Here is a 20,874-nt window from a genome sequence, read left to right on the forward strand (position 1 = left end):
TCTCATGATGATCGCACCATGCTTGACTCTTCTTGTACCGGTTCTTTTATGAAGAGAGATTTTGACTTCAAATGGAATTTATTGGAGAGAATTAAACGCAACTCTGAAGATTGGGAGCTTGAATAAGGTAAGGAGTCAGGTATGAATTTCACGTTTGATTGCGTTAAATCCTTTGTTGAGACAAATACTTTTTGTGACTTTAGGGCTAAGTATGGGCTTGACTCTGAGATAGTAGCTTCATTGTGTGAATCTTTTTCTGCTCATATTGATCTCCCGAAAGAGAAGTGGTTTAAATATCACCCTCCTTTAGAAGTCAATGTAGTTAAACCACTCCAGTTGAAGAGAAATTCATTGCCTATAATGATCCTGTGGTTCCCAGTGCTTACATTGAGATACCACCTTTCCCTATTAGGATAAAGGATCATTCTAAAGCTTCAACTGTGATACGTAGAGGCTTTATTAGAACAACTACACCCCCTGAGAAAATTAGAGTTGAACCTAGCATTGCTATTATCAAAGATCTTCTGTTCGACGATGTTGAGGGACATAATTTTCACTTCTGTGAAGATGCTGCTAGAATAGTTAAACCTCACGTTAGAGACAAACATAGGCCTGTTGTTGGCACGCCTATGTTTTCTGTTAAGATAGGATATCACTTTTATCATGGTTTATGTGACGTGGGTGCTAGTGTTAGTGCAATACCTCAATCCTTATACGATGAAATTAAAGACGAGATTGCACTTGTTGACATAGAGACTATTCATGTCACTATTCAACTTGCCAATAGAGATACTATCTGCCCTGTGGGAATTGTTAAGGATGTTGAAGTCTTGTGTGGTAAAACGAAGTATCCTGCTGATTTCCTCGTTCTTGCTACCGCACAAGATAGCTTTTGTCCCATCATATTTCGCAGATCCTTCCCCAATACTGTCAATGCTCATATTGATTGTGAGAAGCAAACTGTCGCTGTTGGCTTTGAAGGTGTGTCACATGAGTTCAATTTCTCCAAGTTTGGTAGACAACCTCACGAAAAAGAGTTGCCCAGTAAGGATGAAACTATTGCCCTAGCTTCTATTGCCATGCCCCCTAATGATCCCTTAGAGCAATACTTGCTTGAGCATGAAAATGATATGCATATGGATGAAAGGGATGAGATAGATAGAGTTGTCTTAGAACAATATCCTATCCTTAAGAATAATCTTCCTGTTTAACTGCTTGGGGATCCACCCCCACCAAAGGGTGATCCTCTGTTCGAGCTCAAATAGTTGCCTGATACTCTTAAGTATGCTTATCCTGATGAAAAGGAGATATATCCCGTTATTATTAGTGCTAGCCTCTCAGAGCATGAAGAAAAGAAGTTACTAAAAACTCTGAGGAAGCACCATGCTGCTATTGGATATACTCTTGATGATCTTAAGGGCCTTAGTCCCACTCTATGCCAGCATAAGATTAAAACTGATCCTGACTTCAAACCAGTTGTTGATCATAAAAGGAGATTAAATCCTAAGATGAAAGAAGTAGTAAGAAAAGAAATACTAAAGCTCCTGGAAGCGGGTATTATCTATCTTGTTGCTCATAGTGATTGGGTGAGTCCGGTGCATTGCATCCCTAAGAAGGGATGCATTACTGTTGTCCCTAATGATAAGGATGAATTGATCCCACAGAGGATTATTACTGGCTATAGGATGGCCATCGATTTTAGGAAACCGAATAAAGCCACTAGGAAAGATCATTACCATGTGCCTTTTATCGACCAAATGCTAGAAAGACTGTCTAAACTCACACACTTTTGCTTTCTAGACGGTTATTCTGGTTTCTCCCAAATACCAGTTGCACAATCAGATCAGGAGAAAACCACTTTCACCGGTATTTTCGGTACCTTTGCTTATAGACGTATGCCTTTTGGCTTGTGTAATGCACCTGCCACCTTTCAAAGATGTATCATGGCTATATTCTCCGACTTTTGTGAAAAGATTGTCGAGGTTTTCATGGATGACTTTTCCGTTTATGGGTCTTCTTTTGATGATTGCCTCAGCAACGTTGATCCAGTCTTGTAGAGATGTAAAGACACCAATCTTGTCTTGAATTGGGAGAAGTGCTACTTTATGGTTAATGAAGGCATCGTCTTAGGACATAAAATTTCTGAAAGAGGTATTGAAGTTGATAAGGCTAAGGTTGATGCAATCGAGAAAATGCCATACCCCACAGATATCAAAGGTATAAGAAGTTTCCTTGGTCATGTTGGTTTCTATAGAAGGTTCATTAAAGACTTCTCTAAGATTTCTAGGCCTCTTACATATCTCTTGCAAACGGATATTCCTTTTGTTTTTGACGATGATTGTGAGGAAGCCTTCGAAATACTTAAGTGGGCTTTGATAACTGCACCTATTATTCAACCACCTGATTGGATGCTGTTGGTGCTGTTGTGGGGCAAAGAGTCGATAAGAAGTTGAATGTTATTCACTACGCTAGTAAAACTCTAGACGGTGCCCAGAGAAACTATGCTACTACCAAGAAGGAATTTTTAGCAGTCGTGTTTGCATGTGAAAAGTTCAGGTCTTACATAGTTGATTCCAAAGTCACTATTCACACTGATCATGCTGCTATTCAGTACCTCATGGAGAAGAAGGTCGCTAAACCTAGACTTATCAGATGGATTCTCTTGCTACAAGAATTTGATTTGCACGTTGTCAACAGGAAGGGTGCTGATAACCCAGTAGCAGATAACTTGTCTAGGTTGGAGAATGTTCTTGATAACCTTTCCCGATGAGCAAGTGAATGTCATCAATGCTTCAGATAGTGCACCATGGTATGCTGATTATACAAACTATATCGTTGCCAAATATATACTACCTAGTTTCACATACCAGCAAATGAAGAAATTCTTGTTTGACTTGAGACACTACTTTTGGGATGATCCTCACCTTTATAAGGAATGAGTAGATGGTGTTATTAGACGTTGTGTACCTAAACATGAACAGGGACATATACTATAGATTGTCACTCCGAGGCCTACGGAGGACACCATGCGGGAGATAGAACTGCACACAAGGTATTGTAATCATGTTTCTATTGGCCCACTCTCTTCAAGGATGATGACACGTCTCCGTCGTATCTATAATTTTTGATTGTTTCATGCCAATATTCTACAACTTTCATATACTTTTGGCAACATTTTATACTATTTTTGGGACTAACATATTGATCCAGTGCCCAGGCCAGTTCCTGTTTGTTGCATGTTTTTGGTTTCGCAGAATATCCATGCCAAATGAAGTCCAAACATAATAAAAACTTATGGGGTTTTTTTTGGAATATTTATGATTTTTGGGAAGAAGAATCAACGCGAGGCGATGCATGGAGTGCCCACAAGCCCTGACGCCGCGGCCAGGGGTTGGGCCCGCAGCAGGAAGGCTTGTGGCCACTCCTTAAGGCGGTTGGAGCCCTTGTTTCGCCGCATGAAAGATAATATCCGTAAGAAAATCGTGTTAAAATTTCAGCCCAATCGGAGTTACTGATCTCCGGGAATTTGAGAAATGATGAAACGCAGAATCTGGGAGCGCAGAAACAGAAGGACACAGAGAGAGAGATCCAATCACGAAGGGGCTCTCGCCCCTCCGCCGCCATGGAGACCATGGACCAGAGGGGAAACCCTTCTCCCATCTAGGGAGGAGGTCAAGGAAGAAGAAGAAGGACGGGGGCTGTCTCCCCCTCTCTTCCAGCGGCGCCGGAATGCCGCCCCGGACATCATCGTGTGACGGCGATCTACACCAACACCTCCGTCATCTTCACCAACATCTCCATCATCTTCCCCCATCTATATTCAGCGGTTTACTCTCCCGCAACCCGCTTTAACCTCTACTTGAACATGGGGCTTTATGCTACATATTATTATCCAATGATGTGTTGCTATCCTATGATGTCTGAGTAGATTATTGTTGTCCTACCTAAAGACTCGGAAGGCATCCCCTTTTTCGTCTACAATCTATCGGTAATTTTACACGGAGCTATATTTTAATTCGTCACATGATATGTGCAAATGCTTCGAGCGTCTTTTGTGTTTATTTTTACTTTTTCTTTTATGCACCATGCTGGTATGAGATAGTCCTTGGTTGGCTTTATAGAATGCTTCTTGTGCTTCACTTATATCTTTTGAAGTTTGGATTGCTTGTTTCCCTACACATAGAAAACCGCCATTTGTAGAATGCTCTTTTGCTTCACTTATATTTGTTAGAGCGGGGCATATCTTTTGTAGAAAGAATTAAACTCTCATGCTTCACTTATACTTATTTAGAGAGTTAACAGGAGTTGTTCATTCACATGGTTAGTCATAAAATCCTAAATAAAACTTGTAGATCACTGAATATGATATGTTTGATTCCTTGCAACAGTTTTGCAACATGAATATGTGATATTAGAGTCATGCTAGTGAGTAATTGTGTATTTTTAGAAATACTTGTGTTAAGGTTTGTGATTCCCATAGCATGCACGTATGGTGAACCGTTATGTGATGAAGTCAGAGCATGATTTATTTATTGATTGTCATCCTTTGTGTGGAGGTCGGGATCGCGTGATGGTTAACTCCTACGAACCTTTCCCCTAGGAGCATGCGTGTAGTACCTTGCTTCGATGACTAATAGACTTTCGCAATAAGTATGTGAGTTCTTTATGACTAATGTTGAGTCCATGGATTATACTCACTCTCACCCTTCCACCATTAGCCTCTCTAGTATCGCGCGACTTTCGCCGGTGCATTACACCCACCATATAGCCTCCCTCAAAACAACCACCATACCTACATATTACGGCATTTTCATAGCCATTCCGAGATATATTGTCATGCAACTACCACCGTTCCGTCTCATGACATGTTCCACAACTTCCATATTGCCATTCCATGATCGTAAGATAGCTAGCATGATATTCCCATGGCTTGTCCTTAGTTTGATGTCATTGCTATGCTAGATCATTGTCACGGTACACTATCGAAGGCATTTCATATAGAGTCATCATTGCTCTAAGTATTGAGTTGTTAGTGTGATGATCATTATTAATAGAGCATTGTCCCATGTGAGGAAATAAAAGAGGCCAGCGAAGCCCATTTACAAAAAAGAGGCCAAAGATGCCCACCAAGATGAAAAAAATATAAAAAAAGAGGCCAAAGAGCCCACACAAAAAAAATGAGAGAAAAGAGAGAAGGGACAATTGCTACTATCATGTTTCCACACTTGTGCTTCAAATAGCACTATGATCTTCATGACAGAGAGTCTCCTATGTTGTCACTTCCATATACTAGTGGGAAATTTTCCTTATATAACTTGGTTTGTATATTCCAATGATGGGCTACCTCATTGCCCTAGGTCTTCGTGAGCAAGCAAGTTGGGTGCACACCCACTAGTTTCTTTTGTGAGCTTTCATACACTTATAAGCTCTATTGCATTCGTTGCGTGGCAATCCCTACTCACTCACATTGATATCTATTGATGGGCATCTCCATAGCCCGTTGATACGCCTAGTTGATGTGAGACTATCTCCTTTTTTTTGTCTTCTCCATGACCACCATATTCTATTCCACCTATAGTGCTATGTCCATGGTTCACGCTCATGTATTGCGTGAAAGTTGAAAAGGTTTGAGAACACTAAAGTATGAAACAATTGCTTGGCTAAACCGGGGTTGTGCATGATTTAAATACGTTGTGTGGGGAAGATGGAGCATAGTCAGACTATATGATTTTGTAGGGATAAATTTCTTTGGCCATGATATTTTGAGAAGACATGATTGCTTTGTTACTATGCTTGAAATATTATTGTCTTTATGTCAAATGATAGACTATTGCTTCGAATCACTCGTCTTTTAGTATTCATGCCATGATTAGATTATATGATCAAGATTATGCTAGGTAGCATTCCATATCAAAAATTATCTTTTTTATCATTTACCTACTCGAGGACGAGGAGGAATTAAGATTGGGGATGCTGATACGTCTCCGTCGTATCTATAATTTTTGGTTGTTTCATGCCAATATTCTACAACTTTCATATACTTTTGGCAACTTTTTTTACTACTTTTGGGACTAACATATTGATCCAGTGCCCAGTGCTAGTTCCTGTTTGTTGCATTTTTTTAGTTTCGCAGAATATCCATACCAAACGAAGTCCAAACGTAATAAAAACTTATGGGGTTTTTTTGTAATATTTATGATTTTTGGGAAGAAGAATCAACACGAGGCGATGCACGGAGTGCCCACAAGCCCTGTCGCCGCGGCCAAGGGGTGGGCGCGCGGCAGGCAGGCTTGTGGCGACTTCTTAAGGCGGTTGGAGCCCTTCTTTCACCGCAGAAAAGATAATATCCGGAAGAAAATCGTGTTAAAATTTCATCCCAATCGGAGTTAAGGATCTTCGGGAATTTAAGAAATGGTGAAACGCAGAATCTAGGAGCGCAGAAACAGAAGGACACAGAGAGAGAGATCCAATCTCGGAGGGGCTCTCGCCCCTCCGCCGGCATGGAGACCATGGACCAGAGGGGAAACCCTTCTCCCATATAGGAAGGAGGTCTAGGAAGAAGAAGAAGGAGGGGGCTCTCTCCCCCTCTCTCCCAGCGGCACCGGAACACCGCCCGGGAAATCATCGTGTGACGGCGATCTACACCAACACCTCCGACATCTTCACCAACATCTCCATCATCTTCCCCCATCTATATTCAGCGGTTCACTCTCCCGCAACATGCTGTATCCTCTACTTGAACATGGTGCTTTATGGTACATATTATTATCCAATGATGTGTTGCTATCCTATGATGTCTGAGTAGATTATCGTTGTCCTATCGGTGATTGATGAATTGCTATCACTACAGGAATTAGCTTCTTTGTCGTGTGCCATCACACACGGCAAAGAGTAAACCACCGACGGCAAAGAGTAATACACAGACGGCAAAGAATCCCACTGTCGGCAAAATTTCTGCATCAGCCTACGACGACATTATAGCTTCTTTGCCGTCTGCCTCACCGAAGCGGACGGCAAAGAGCTTTGTCGTCAGCTTTTCAAAAGAGCAGTCGGCAAATATGTCGAGACAGGAGCCGGCAGGCGTTGCCTCTGTTAGGGGCTAACGGAGGCTTTGCCGTCTTCCTCCCCCTCTTCTTTGTCGTCTTCCTTCACCTCCTCCCCCCCCGCTCTTTGTCGTTTACCTCCCCTCTCTTCTTTGCCGTCTGCCTCCACCTCCTCCCCCCCTCCACTCTTTGGCGTCTGCCTACCCCTCCTCCCCCTCCTCTGTGCCCTCTCCTTTGCCGTCTGCCCCCTGGAAGCAGACGGCAAAGATACTATATGGCCAGCTGCTGCTGCCCAGGTTGCACAGCTCGGCGCCACGTGGCACCTTTGCCGTCGGTCAGCTGATGGCAAAGGCCTTTGCCATCTGTTGGCAGACGGCAAAGATCCCATATTGTCACAGTTTTTTTTGTTTATTTCACAGCACATATATATATATATACATAGCACATATATAGGTCATAACACATATACATATACATAGCACATATAATTCATAGCAATTATATAGGTCACAACACATATTCATAGCACAAAGTTTCATCCATATTCATAGCACATATACAGGTCACAACACATATACATATAGTTCCACATATACTGTTCATCCATATATTCATATACATATAATTCCACATTGTTCATCAACTCAAATGAAAACTAGAACTAAAGCACCCCATCAATGCCAGCTTCCATGCATGTAGTACATCCAATCTGCAAAATGGGAATAAGAAAGTCAGAAATACAACAACAACAACATATATATGACAAATAAGCTAAATTGAAGAAGAAAGAGAAGAAGAAAGAAGAGAACAAGGAGAAGAAAAACAAGAAGGAGGAGGAGGAGGAGGAGGAGGAGGAGGAGGAGGGGAAGGAGAAGGAGAAGGAGGAGGAGAAGAAGAAAAAAGAAGAAGAGAAGAAGAAGGAGAAGAAGGAGGAGAGAAGAGGAAGGAGAAGAAGGAGGGCTCCTTCTCCTTATTCTCCTCCTTCTACTTCTTCTTCTCTTCCATAATACTCGATAACACCTTCGCCAATAGCAGAGACACCACAATTTGTAGATTTCCGGTCGGGCATAGATAGCTCTTTGCCAAAGGTATGAAAGAGATACCCGTTGATGTTGTATTTCTCACATGAATGGACCTTATAGTCAAAACCATTAGCGACTTGTCTCAATTCAGCGTCCATAGACTCTGAATTAGCCTACAAGTTTAATACAAAACGATTGTTGCATTAGCCGCAAGTTAGACCAAGAAATGAAATGGTCCATTATTGATAATTACCGTTTGTTTGAAGCAAGAGATGAAACCGGGATAGACGCCTCCTGTCTTTGGCAGAAGCTCATACTCTTCGACGGAATCATTTTCGATCACCGCTCCATCCGAGAATTTGGCGACGTAACGGCTATTTGAAATATCCGGGAATAAGAGCAGTTCAAATGAATTATAAGTTACGGGAAAATGTGCCGAGAACTCACTCGATGTACGGCCGCACTTTTGTTAGGTTGTTGACGATATACAACAAAATGTTCCGCCATTCTTCGATATCCAACGTTATTGGTTTCGAAGCACCGGCTGGTGCGAGCTTCCCTTTGAATAGGCTGAGGTTGGACCAACCTTTTTTAGGGTCTGCATCATTATGCCGAGGCTTCGGATTATGCAAATGATGATTTTTGGCTTCGTAGTGTGCTATCACATAGTTTGCCACCTCCTCAGTAATGAATGCCTCAGCCATCGATGCTTCAATTCTACGCTTATTTTTACATTTAGCTCGAAGGGTCTTCTGCATCCTCTCAGTTGCATAGCACCAACGATCTTGCACGGGCCCACCCAATCTTGCCTCGGTCGGTAGATGTAAAATCAAATGCTGCATTGGATTAAAGAAGCCCGGTGGAAAGATCTTCTCTAACTTGCACAACAACTCCGGTGCAAACTCCTCCATGTGTTCTACCATGCCAGGCGACAATTCTTTCGCACAAAGAACACGGAAGAAATAGCTCAGCTCCGCTAGTACTAGCCATTCATCCTCAGGAATAAAGCGACGTAACATCACGGGCATAACCCTCTCTAGCCATATGTGCCAATCATGACTCTTGAGACCAAAGATTTTTAATTTTTCATGACCCATCGGGGACCATCAAGTGCATTTTGACCCACTAGATAATTTCCCTCATAGCTGGCCTTCCAAGATTGAACCAGGCCTTTGGCTTTGACCACTTCTCCTTTCCTTTGCCTTCTCGCATGTTTTGTAACGGTCTATGACATAGTGTCTCTTGATCGAATCTAGACTTAGTATTATCCTTTGTCTTCCCATCTATGTCGAACAATGTACCAAACATAGCCTCTCTGATATTCTTTTTAGTGTGCATCATGTCGATATTGTGTGGAAGAAGGAGGTCCTTGAAGTAAGGCAGATCCCAGAAGCATGGCTTGTGAGTCCAGGCGTGTCTTGAATTATACCCCTTGAAATAGCGTGGATGCTCTGGATTAGGCTCGAGGGCGTTTAACTGATGCCGGATCTGTTGGCCTGTCAACGCAGGTGGTGCCAAGTTTTTGACAACTTTACCTTTGGTAAAGTTCTTCTTGTCTTTTCTGAACTGATGGTGAGGATCGAGGAACTGTCTATGCAAGTCAAAGAAAGAATACTTCCGACCCTCCTGCAACCAATGAAACTGAAGAGCTGCCTTGCATTGGGGGCACGGGAACCTTCCATGCACACACCATCCAGAGGATAGTGCATACGCCGGCAAGTCATGCATAGAGTACATGTACCACACATGCATTTTGAAGTTTTGTTTTCTAGCGGGATCATATGTCTTGACCCCATTATCCCAAGCGTCTTCCAATTCGTCCTTAAGCGGTTGCAGGTATACATTCATATTCTTCCCCGGATAATTGGGCCCTGGAATTATCAACGTCAGAAATATGTTCTTTCTTTGCATAATCAGTCCGGGGGGAGATTGAGTGGAATGACAAATATAGGCCAATAACTATATTTGGTTGCCGTCATGCCGAAGGGATTAAAACCATCCGTGGTGATGCAGACTCGAGGATTCCTTGGATCTTCCGCTTTATCCTGATGCAATCCATCGAAATGTTTCCATGCTTCCCCATCCAATGTGTGTACCACCATCTTATTCCCATCCGCATCTAGTTCGGTTCTTTTGCCCAATTTGTGCCATGTCATATGTCTGGCTGTCTCTTCGACCATGAAAAGACATTGAAGTCTTGGTACGATTGGCATATACGAAGAACATTAACTGCGATTTTGGTCTGCCTCTTCTCACGCATACCGTTGTCTACCACAAGATACCTGCAAGACTCGCAATTGGGACAATAGTCCAAGTGTGCATACTCCTTCCTAAATAAGACACATCCTTTCTCACATGCATCTATCTTCTCATAGGGCATCTTAAGTACACGAAGTATTTTGTCTGACTGGTACAGGTTTGCAGGCATGACACGGCCTTTGGGTAGGAAGCGTCCAAATAGTGTTATCATCGCGTCGTAGCATTCTCTTCCCAAGTTGAATTGAGCCTTCAGAGCCATTACATGTGCAATTGCATCCAGCTGACAGGGCTCAATGTGCTCATGGAGAGGATGTTTTGAAGACTCCAACATTTCATAAAAGGCCTTTGCAGATTCCTACATCTCATCTTTCGAATCTCGAGCATCATCAAAGTTTTGCACCATGTCTTCGATCCCGGTACCATGCTCGTCCGTGCGACGATGGACCACCTCAGCTCTTGTGCGTTGTATAGCCTGACCATGAAATGTCCACACCGTATAATTAGTCTTAAAACCCCTCCTCTGCAGGTGTTTAATCATTATAGCCTCTGTCGTCTTTTTATAGTTGTCGCATCCAGGACAGGGGCAATAGTTCCTATCGTGGCCATTTGCAAATCCGTCTTTCACAAATTCCTTTGTTTTTACAAACCATTCTTTCGTCATGTCTTTCTGACTAGGGTGACCGGTATACATCCACGCACGATCACTCATCTTGCCTATCTACTAAAGACAGAAGAAATATATTTATATATAATTTAGCATTTATATTCATCGGTTAATCAGGTTCGCCATTTTTATTACGTCCAGGCAACCTACACGCTAATAGGTAAAGATAGGTCCTAATCCCACCCGATTATGTGTAGATTGGGTTCGTTTTCCCATGCCCTGCTGCGCATCCAATGCAAAATTTCGGCAGCACCTCCCAGCTGTTCTCCTGATACACATCTCCGCAATAAACAGAGAGGATGTGTATCCGGAGAACAACAGGGAGGCACTGACGAGATTCCGCATCGGATCCAGAGCACAGCATACGGGAAAACGAACCCAATCTACACATACTCGGGTTGTCCATGGATAATGTTGGACAATTCGAAAGGATGGCGCTTATAAATGTGCAAAGACATGCATATTTATAGATGTCGCCCTTTCGAACGGGAGACGCATACTGATAAATTAATTTAATTACCTAAATCTAGAAAGTTTCATCCGGAAACCGAGCCACAGTAAATGAAGGGGCGAGGAGGAGATGAAATTTTTACTGACCCACGAATGCAGGGGTGGAGCTCGTACAATGCACGGGGAGGTCTTCGCACAACAGACCTCACAGCGATGAGACAACTATCACATGTAAATCCACCCGATCAACACAAATATTTGAATTATGTCATTTTAGAGGAAAACAAGTTAAGAATATAATATTCATGAACTAAGCAAGGTTTTTATGCCATTTTGTAGCTAAATGGGCTAATTATATCATTGTTCGGGAAAATAAGGTAAGGAGAATAAGATAGAGGAGAATAAAGAGGAGGAGGAGAAGAAGAAGAAGAAATCAAGAAGAAGGAGAAGGAGGAGGAGAAGAAGGAGGAGAATATATTCTTCTTCTCTTCTTCTCTTCTTCTTCTCTTCTTCTTTTCTTCTTCTTTTCTTCTTCTCATTCTTATTTTTGTCTTGTCTTCCTCTTCTTCTTCTTCTTCTTCTTCTTCTTCTCCTCCTCCTCCTCCTCTTCTCCTCTTCTCCTCCTACTCCTCTTCTTCTTATTCCTATTCTTTCTATTAAGCTAACTAACTAACTAACCTAACTAACCAAGCTAACTAAACCTATCGCTAAACCTGTATAGCAGTAAACAACACAAAAAATACTAAAACTACTAACAAGAACAACTACTAAAACTACTACCACTAAGGCCCTGTTTGATAACAAAATATTTCTAAAGTATTCCAAGAATACTACAGATTTTTTAAATACCATAGTTTTAATTACTTTGAGCTGTTTGGCTATGAGTGAAAACTGTGGCATTAAAACTACAATATTTGCAAAACCACTGTATTTTCTCTGTTTTAAAAAAAGAACCCTCGACCTTTTTAAAAAAAAGAGAGCACGCGAAAGAAATGTCGTCCTGGCTATCTTCTTCCTCTTTCTAAGCTGCAACCACCATGTCATTTCTGGATATCGTCTCCATCGGAGACAAACCAAGAGATGGCAAAGGAGAGAGGAGCGTGACTATGTTGATCTTTATCCTCCCGCCTCTTGGCACTGGCACCTGCCTCTGTGCGGCTGCTTTCTTCCCCTTCTTGTGTCGACTTGAACTGCCTTGTTTTCTTGTAAGCTATCTTTGTGTATGGTAGTTCAGTGCATGTGGCTGATTATTATGCATGGCCATTAAATGCCTCCGACTAGCTAGCTAGCATTGTGCACAGTGCAACTGCCTCCTATGCTAGCTACTAATTTACGTTGGTGCATATATACAAGCAATTGCCAAACGGGTCGCGGTATTTTCAAAACTTCAAGATACTTTGGTATGTCAAAACTGCGGTATCTTGTACCTACTGACTAAAATACTATGGTTTTCAATACTGCGGTTTTTTTAATACTTTGCTACCAAACATAGCCTAAAACTACTAACAAGAAAAAAAATCAGGCGGGTGCGGGGGGGGGGGGGGGGGGGGGCTCACCGTGAGGGGAGGCTGTGGCGGGGCCGGGGGTGTTTGGGGTGGCGGGGCGGCGCCGGGGGCGCTAGGGGCGGTGGCACAACGGTGGTGGGGTAGCGGCGGCGGGGGCGAGGTGGGGCAGGGGCGCGACGTTGGTGGTGGCTCAGGTGGGCGTCGGGGAGAGGTGGGGCAGCGTCACCACGGGGCTGTGGGACACCGGGGTGGCGACGAGGGCGGTGGGTTAGCGGCGGCGGGGGCGACAGGGGCGGAGACCCGACGGGGGCGGCGGCGCGACGGTGGTGGCGGCGGTGGGCATCGAGGAGAGGAGTGGGAGAGAGATAGGCAGTGTGGGTGAGAGAGAGAGGGGCGGGGTGGGGGCGAAGAGCCGTTAACGGAGTTACCTCTTTGCCGTCTGTCGGAGGACGGCAAAGAGTCTAGACTCTTTGTCTTCTGCCTCCGGACTCTTTGCCGTCCGCTAGAAGACGACAAGAAGGGACTTCAGTTTGCCCTACCGTCCCCGCGGTCAGGTGGGCCCATCTACATGTTTGTCGTCTGCTGTGAGAATCTTTGCCGTCTGCTAGCGGACGGCAAAGATGTGACTGATGGCAAAAACACTCTATGCCATCAGCGAGTGGTTTGCCGTCCGCTTTGTGGAAGCTGACGGCAAAGACGCTCTTTGGCATGAGCTAGCTGACGGCAAAGATGTGGCAGATGGCAAAAAAATGTTTTCCAGCAGTGTAGTAGACCTGTTAGGCGTTGTCCTGATACTCCAAAGTACAAAGGGAAGTTCTTCAACCCAACAACCCGGAGTACGCTGTAAAGGAACCATGACTCGAGGCTTGATTCCACGCAATATCTCCTTGTTAGCCCGCTCAACTTTACCATTAGATTGTGGATGAGCTACTGCAGACATATCAAGCCGGGTGTGCCCTCGCTGGCAAAACTCCTTCATTGCCCCCTTAGACAAATTAGTACCATTGTCGGTGATGATGCTATGAGGGTAACAGAAATGAAAGACCAACTTCTTGAGGAACTTGATTGTCGTTTCTTCTTCGCAGTTACTGACTGGTTCCGCTTCAACCCACTTGGAAAATTTATCAACCGCAACTAGCAGATGTGTCTTATTGTCCTAAGATCTTTTAAAAGGACCAACCATGTCAAGCCCCCAAACTGCAAAGGCCATGTAATAGGAATCATGCGCAACTCCTGAGCCGGCACGTGCGCCTAACGTCCGAACTTCTGACACCCATCGCATCGACACACTATATCTTCAGCATCGGCATGAGTCGTCAACTAGTAAAAACCGTGACGAAAAGCTTTTGACACCAAAGATCGTGACCCAGGGTGATGTCCATACTCGCCCGCATGCATCTCATTGAGAAACTCTCTCCCCTCTTCTGGCGAAACATAATGTTGGAAAACCCCACAAGTGCTTTGTTCGTGCAACTCGCCTTTATGTATAACCATGGATTTGCATCACCGCATGATCTGCCTGGCGAAAACTTCATGAGATGGCAACTCCACTCGAGCCAAATAAGCCATGTAAGGTATAGTCCAATCAAAATTGCTCTCTGGGCCGCCACCAATTGCCAATCCTGGTCAGGAATTGCTATATATTCTTGAGAGGGCAATTTCATAGAGGGGTTATGTAAAACATCCTAGAATACATTAGGAGGGACAGGCTTACACTGTGACCCGAGCCGAGAGAGGGCATCAGTCGCCTCGTTTTGTCGACAATCAATATGATCAACCTGATACCCATGGAAATAACCCGCCACCTCGTTTACCGCTCGCCTATGAGCCGCCAGAAATGGATCCTTGGAATCCCATGTACATGACACTTGCTAAGCCGCTAGATCTGAGTCGCCCAAACATCTCACTCGACTCAAATTCATCTACTTAGCTATCCTGAGCCCGTGGAGCAAAGCTTCGTACCCAACTACATTATTTGTGCAATGAAACATGAGTTGAAGAACATAGAAAAACTTGTCCCCTCTTGGAAATGTCAACACCACTCCGGCGCCTGAACCTTACAATTGCCTAGAGTCGTCGAAATAAATCATCCAATAGGTGTTATCTGGCCTGTCTTCTAGAACTTCTAGCTCATTCCAATCAATGATAAAGTCAACCAGTGCCTGAGACTTGATGGCACTACGCGGCGCATACTTCACATGATGGGGACCAAGTTCTATCGCCCATTTAGCAATCCGCCCCGTAGCCTCTCAATTCTGTATCATGTCCCCGATGGGTGCAGAACTGACCACGGTAATTGGGTGCTCCAAAAAATAGTGCTTCAACTTCCGGCTTGCCATAAGATCCCAAAGACCAACTTCTGCCCATATGGATACCGCTACTTGGACAAGGTTAACACCTCACTAACGAAATACACCGGCTGCTTGACAAGGTATTCCTTGCCTTCTTTCTTGCGCTGAACAACCACTACCACGCTTGCTGCCTATCAATTAGCAGCGATGTACAAGAGCATCGACTCCTTGTCAGCTGGGGCTGCCAGAACGGGCGGCTCGGCAAGTTGCATTTTGAGGGCCTCAAATGCTTCATTGGGCGCACCAGTCTAGACGAAGTGATCAGTCTTCTTGAGCAACTGATAGAGTGGGATGGCTTTCTCACCCAGGCAACTTATGAAACTACTAAGTGTCATGGTGCGACCCGCCATTCGCTGGACTTGATTAATATTGGGCGGCTTCCCCAGTGAGGTAATTACCTTAATCGTGTCCTCGTTATCCTCTATGTCATAATCGGATAATAGAAATCCAAGCAAGTTTCCTGTAGGAACCCCAAACATGCACTTTGTTGGATTAAGCTTCATCTGATAGACCTGGAGGTTGTCAAACGTCTCCTTGAGATCACCTAGAAGCATCTCCTTCTTCTGCAATTTTACCACAATGTCATCAACATAAGCGTGGACGTTACGGCCAATCTGACTGTGCAAACAGTTCTGGATGCAACGCTGATAAGTCGCCCCTACACTCGTGAGGCTCAAAGGCATTGAGACATAACAAAAGGCACCAAAGGGGGTGATGAAAGCCATTTTATCATGATCCTACTTGGCCATTTTGATGTGATGGTATCCTGAATACGCATCCAGAAAGCATAGCCGTTCGCAACCCACCGTAGAGTCAATGATTTGATCAATACGAGGCAACGCAAAGGGATTCTTGGGGCAAGCTTTGTTAAGGTCTGTACAATCGATGCACATACGAAAAGTGTTGTTATTCTTGAGAACCAAGACTAGATTAGCCAACCATTCAGCATGAAAGACTTCGACGATGAAACCAACAGCTAAGAGCCGGGCGACTTCTTCTCCAATCACCTTGTGCCTCTCCTCGTTAAAACGACAAAGGTATTGATGAATCGGCTTCATCTTGGGATCTACATTGAGATGGTGTTCAGCGAATTCTCTTGGTACACCTGGCATGTTACAAGGTTTCATGCGAAGATATCCCTCTTCTCACGGATTAATTCAATGAGAGCGCTTTCCTATTTGGGATCCAAGCCAGTCCCAATGGTGAACTACTTTGAAGAGTCGCCAGGGACAAAATCCACCTGCTTCGTATCATCCACTGGTTTAAACTTAAGGGGCGGTTCAGAGTCAATCGTGGGTCTCTTCAACGGGCTCATGTCAGCTGGATCCACATTGGCCTGGTGGAATTTCAGCTCTTCGACAGCACATGCCGACTTAGCGTAAGCGGCGTCCCCATCTTCACATTCCTGGGCCATCTTCGGGCTTCCATTGACTATGATGGTACCATTGAGACCCAACATTGTAAGCTTGACATACACATAGCAAGGCCGGGCCATGAAACGGGCATAAGCCGGCCGTCCAAACAAAGCGTGATAAGGGCTCCTGATCTTGACGACTTCAAACGTTAATGAGTCGCTGATGTGATTGGATTCTTCACTCAAGGCCACATTCAACTTAATCTGTCCAACAGGGTACGCAGACTTACCCGGGACAATGCCGTGGAAAACCATGGTCGAGGGCATCAAATTATCTTCCTTAAAGTTCAGTCACTAGAAGGTGTCGTAGTATAAAATATTGATGCTCCTACCTCCGCCCATAAGGACCTTACAAAGTGTATACCTTCCAACCTGAGGCGCAACCACTAATGCCAACTCGCCAGGATTATCAATCTGGGGCGGATGATCAACCCTGCTCCACGTCATAGGGTGCTCAGACAAATTTAAGTATTTGGCAACCGCCAGCTCAGTCATACTGATAGTCCTCTGCCTCACCTTCTTGTCCCTCTTGCAAGAACTCGTCGTAAAAACATGGTACTGTCCACCATTCAGCTGCTTAGGGTTGCTTTGAAACCCGCCCTGGTTGTTTGGCTGCTGGAAATCGCCCCGGTCGTTATACTGTTGTCCACCTGGGCCAGACGGCGGCCCATCGTTATTACGTGAGCCTCCGCATCCTTGAGCCCTCGGGTTACAAAAATCGCCGAACGAAGAGCCACGTGACCCGTTCAGGCCAAATTGATCCTGGTGGGTGTCTTCTACTCCTCCTTCATGACCCTGAGACGCGTGAAGGCGAAACTCCTGCATCACAAAACAATTTTCCCAAGAATTAGTAGACGGGGTACCTAGAGTACTGTGCTTGGGGCAAGGTCCCTTTAGCATCTCCACATAATTGCGAGGCTTCCTCCCAGTAAATCCTCGGTCTTGAAAACCTCTGTGTTGTGTGTTCTGTCATTGATTTCGTGGCCCGGCATTGATGTTTGCAACAAAATCGGAGACGCCATCCTGTTGCCTCCTCTTCCTGTCACCTCTTTTAGCTTCACTGACCTTCTCGTCATCAGAGCTGACGTCCTTCGTTTTGTCTGACTCAACATACTTGGCGAGGGTGTCCATTAACTCGCCTATATCCTGCACATTTCGCTTGAGGCGGCACAGCTTCAACACCATGGGTTCGAAATGACAGTTCTTCTCCAAAATCAGCATGGCCTGAGCCGCCGAGATATCATCCGAGGAGTGGAAGAATTCCATGACCCACCGGGTCCAATGATGAGCGGATTCATCCGCACGCTGAACACGGTGCTGGAGATCTACAATAGTTATCGGACGCTTGCAAGTCCCGCAAAAGTTCTTGACAAAATGCTCCTTGAGTTCTGCCCCGGTGTTAATGGAATTTGGTGGTAGGTTCTTTAACCACGTAAGACCCGGCCCTTCCAACATCATGGTGAAGTACTTGGCGCAGACTGCATCACTGGCATCGAGCATGTCCATGGCCAGCTCATAACTTTGCACCCACGCCCCCGACTTGAGATCGCGAGTGTAATTGGGCACCTTACGGGGACCTATGAAGTCTTTGGGCTTGCGTTCGTTGAGCAAGGCGAGAGATAGGGAAGGGACTCCGACGTTCCTACCTTGTCCACCATGTCCCGAGGCTGGTTGAACATAACCCGGAACTCCTTGACCCGCCAGAACCGATGTTGCTTCTGCCTCAGCATGACGCGTGGCTCGGGCAGCGTTGACAAGCGCCTGAGTGTTGGGAATTGGCGGCTCTGGCAGATTGGCCTGAGGTTGATGTCGACGGGTGTCACTGGAAATCGCCGGAGGGTCATCTGGGCGGCTCTTCGTCCGGCTCGCCTATGGCGTGGAGTGTAGACGATCACGGTTGTATGAGAGTTGAGTCTGCTGGACGACCGCAGTTTTTAACATCTCTATGGCGTTTCATGCCTCCACCTGTAGGGCACTATTCCCAAGGATGGGGAGCGACTCCAGATGGCGGGTCGCAGCCAGCACATTATCCACCGGATTGGGGAAGTGCCCTAACGTGTTTGGAAGTGCCGACTCGCCTGCGAGTTCAATAGGGGTTGCGTTGCCTGTTGAATGCTCTCTCCACGTGGATCGCCTTGGCCTGGTGGTTTGCGACCTGCTCCGGGCATTTGCGGGCTGCTGAATAGTCGAGTTGGATTAAGGTTGGACGGGATGCGACCCCGGCGCCTCCTCCCATAGACAACTTCTGACGCAACTCGCCGTCGCTCGAGCTGCCACGCCTCCAATTTCAGACGCTCTTCCTCTTCATCGATTCGGGCTTGTCGATCCACCATCCAGGCCTTCTCCGCATCGATCTGGCGTTTTATCTGGGCCATATCTTTGTGAAGTTTAGTCAATTCTTCATTAACCTCCTCCTGGTTGTCAGCCGGCACGACCACCGCCATGAGTTTCGACATCTCTGCCATCACATCTCACATGGCCTGAGCTGGGGTCTTACCTCACCCGCTGGCCCCATTGGCGTCTGCCGCGTTTGGCTGGTCTTGAGCCGATGTGGCTCCTACCATATAGATGGCGATTTGACGGGGGATCCCTGTGGTCTTCAGAGATCGCCGCCTCAGGAAAACCACCCCGCCTCCCTTCATGGAGAGGACAGATTGAAATCGGTGTCTCCCATCGAAGACTCGCCAGCTTACGGCTCTTCTGGGAGGGCGGCTCCTTGCGTGAAGCCGACAAAGACATGACGCCGTCCAAGCTGACGTGTGGCCGGTTGGGCGAACCGAGCTGGCTCGACGATGTCGATGGAGATGTCCGCCTCGGGAACCAGCATTCCGATCTTGCCGATGAAGACATGGATCTTGCCGAATGGGACCCGGTACCCACATTCGATTGATCCCGCCTCGGGACCCCATCTAGAATTGTCGATGTAGTATTTTCGGCGGCGGCTCTTCGTCGTAAGGCCGACCGCATAGCTCCCGAACCCTGGAAGGGCTCCATTTGAGAACTCAACTCCACCGTGCGCAGACCCCACGTTGGGCGCCAACTATCGTGGTTTTGTCACAACAGATGTCCTCGTGAAAGGACTTTGTGGTGAAGCCATCGCAACTATGTGGCGACTCAAAGGGGTTGATTGGAAAATGGGAGACGATTTTACCCAGGTTCGGCCCCTCAGATTGAGGTAAAAGCCTACGTCCTTCTGTGTGTATATTGTTGTGGGAATCGATTACAAGGGTGCGAATTCGCCTGACTTAGCTCAGGATTGATCTTAACTAAACCATATCAACCCTACAGACTCGCGTTTATATACAGGTCGAGCCTCTAGGTTTATAATAGTACGACTCTCATTACAATTGCTAAGCCGGTGTATCTCTAACTCGCCTTGTCTCCCATGTAAGGAAGCTTCCGGTGTCTCCTTCCTCACGTGGGCCATAAGTCGCCCATGTCGGGTCTTGGGCCAACCGTCTCATCTAGCGCCTTCCGCTTCTTAGACAACGACCCATACTGTTCATAGAGGTATAGCTGCCATTATCCTGACCTTGCCTAATAGGGCGGGTCTTATAACTGGGTAATATCCCCGACAGTGATCGAAGGTTGTTCGGAGTCCCACATGAGATATCGAATGTCACAAGGAGCTCTGGAATGGTCAGGAGATAAATACTTATATATAGGAAAGTGGTATTTGGGTTTCGGAATAGTTTTTGGGATTTCCGGTATTGTACCAGGAGTGGCGAAAGGGTTCCGGGGGTCCACCGGAAGGGCCCCACCCACCCCTGGGGGGCACATGGGCCTAGGAGGTGTCGCATGAGCCCATGGTGGGCTTGCGAAGCTGATCCCAAGAGGCCCATGCGCCAAGCCAAGGTGGAGGAGGTGGAGAGGACTCCTCCCAAGGGTTTCCACCTCCCTTATGGGAGGTGGACTCTCCCCCCTTGGTTCGGCCGAACCTCTCCTCCTTGGAGAAGGGGCCAAGGCAGCCCACCTACCGCTTCCTCCTATATATAGTGCAGGTTTTGAGGGTAACCACCACCTAAAAAGCCACATGCTACCCCATCCTCCATAGATCATCTCCTTCATCTAGATTAGTTTTGTAGAGCTCGGTGAAGCCCTACCGGATTAGTTCACCACCACCTCCAGCACATCGTCATGCTACCGGAGAACTTATCTACCTCTCC

The sequence above is a fragment of the Hordeum vulgare genome, chromosome 4H, assembly GCF_904849725.1.
Source record: "Hordeum vulgare subsp. vulgare chromosome 4H, MorexV3_pseudomolecules_assembly, whole genome shotgun sequence".
NCBI lineage: Eukaryota > Viridiplantae > Streptophyta > Magnoliopsida > Poales > Poaceae > Hordeum > Hordeum vulgare.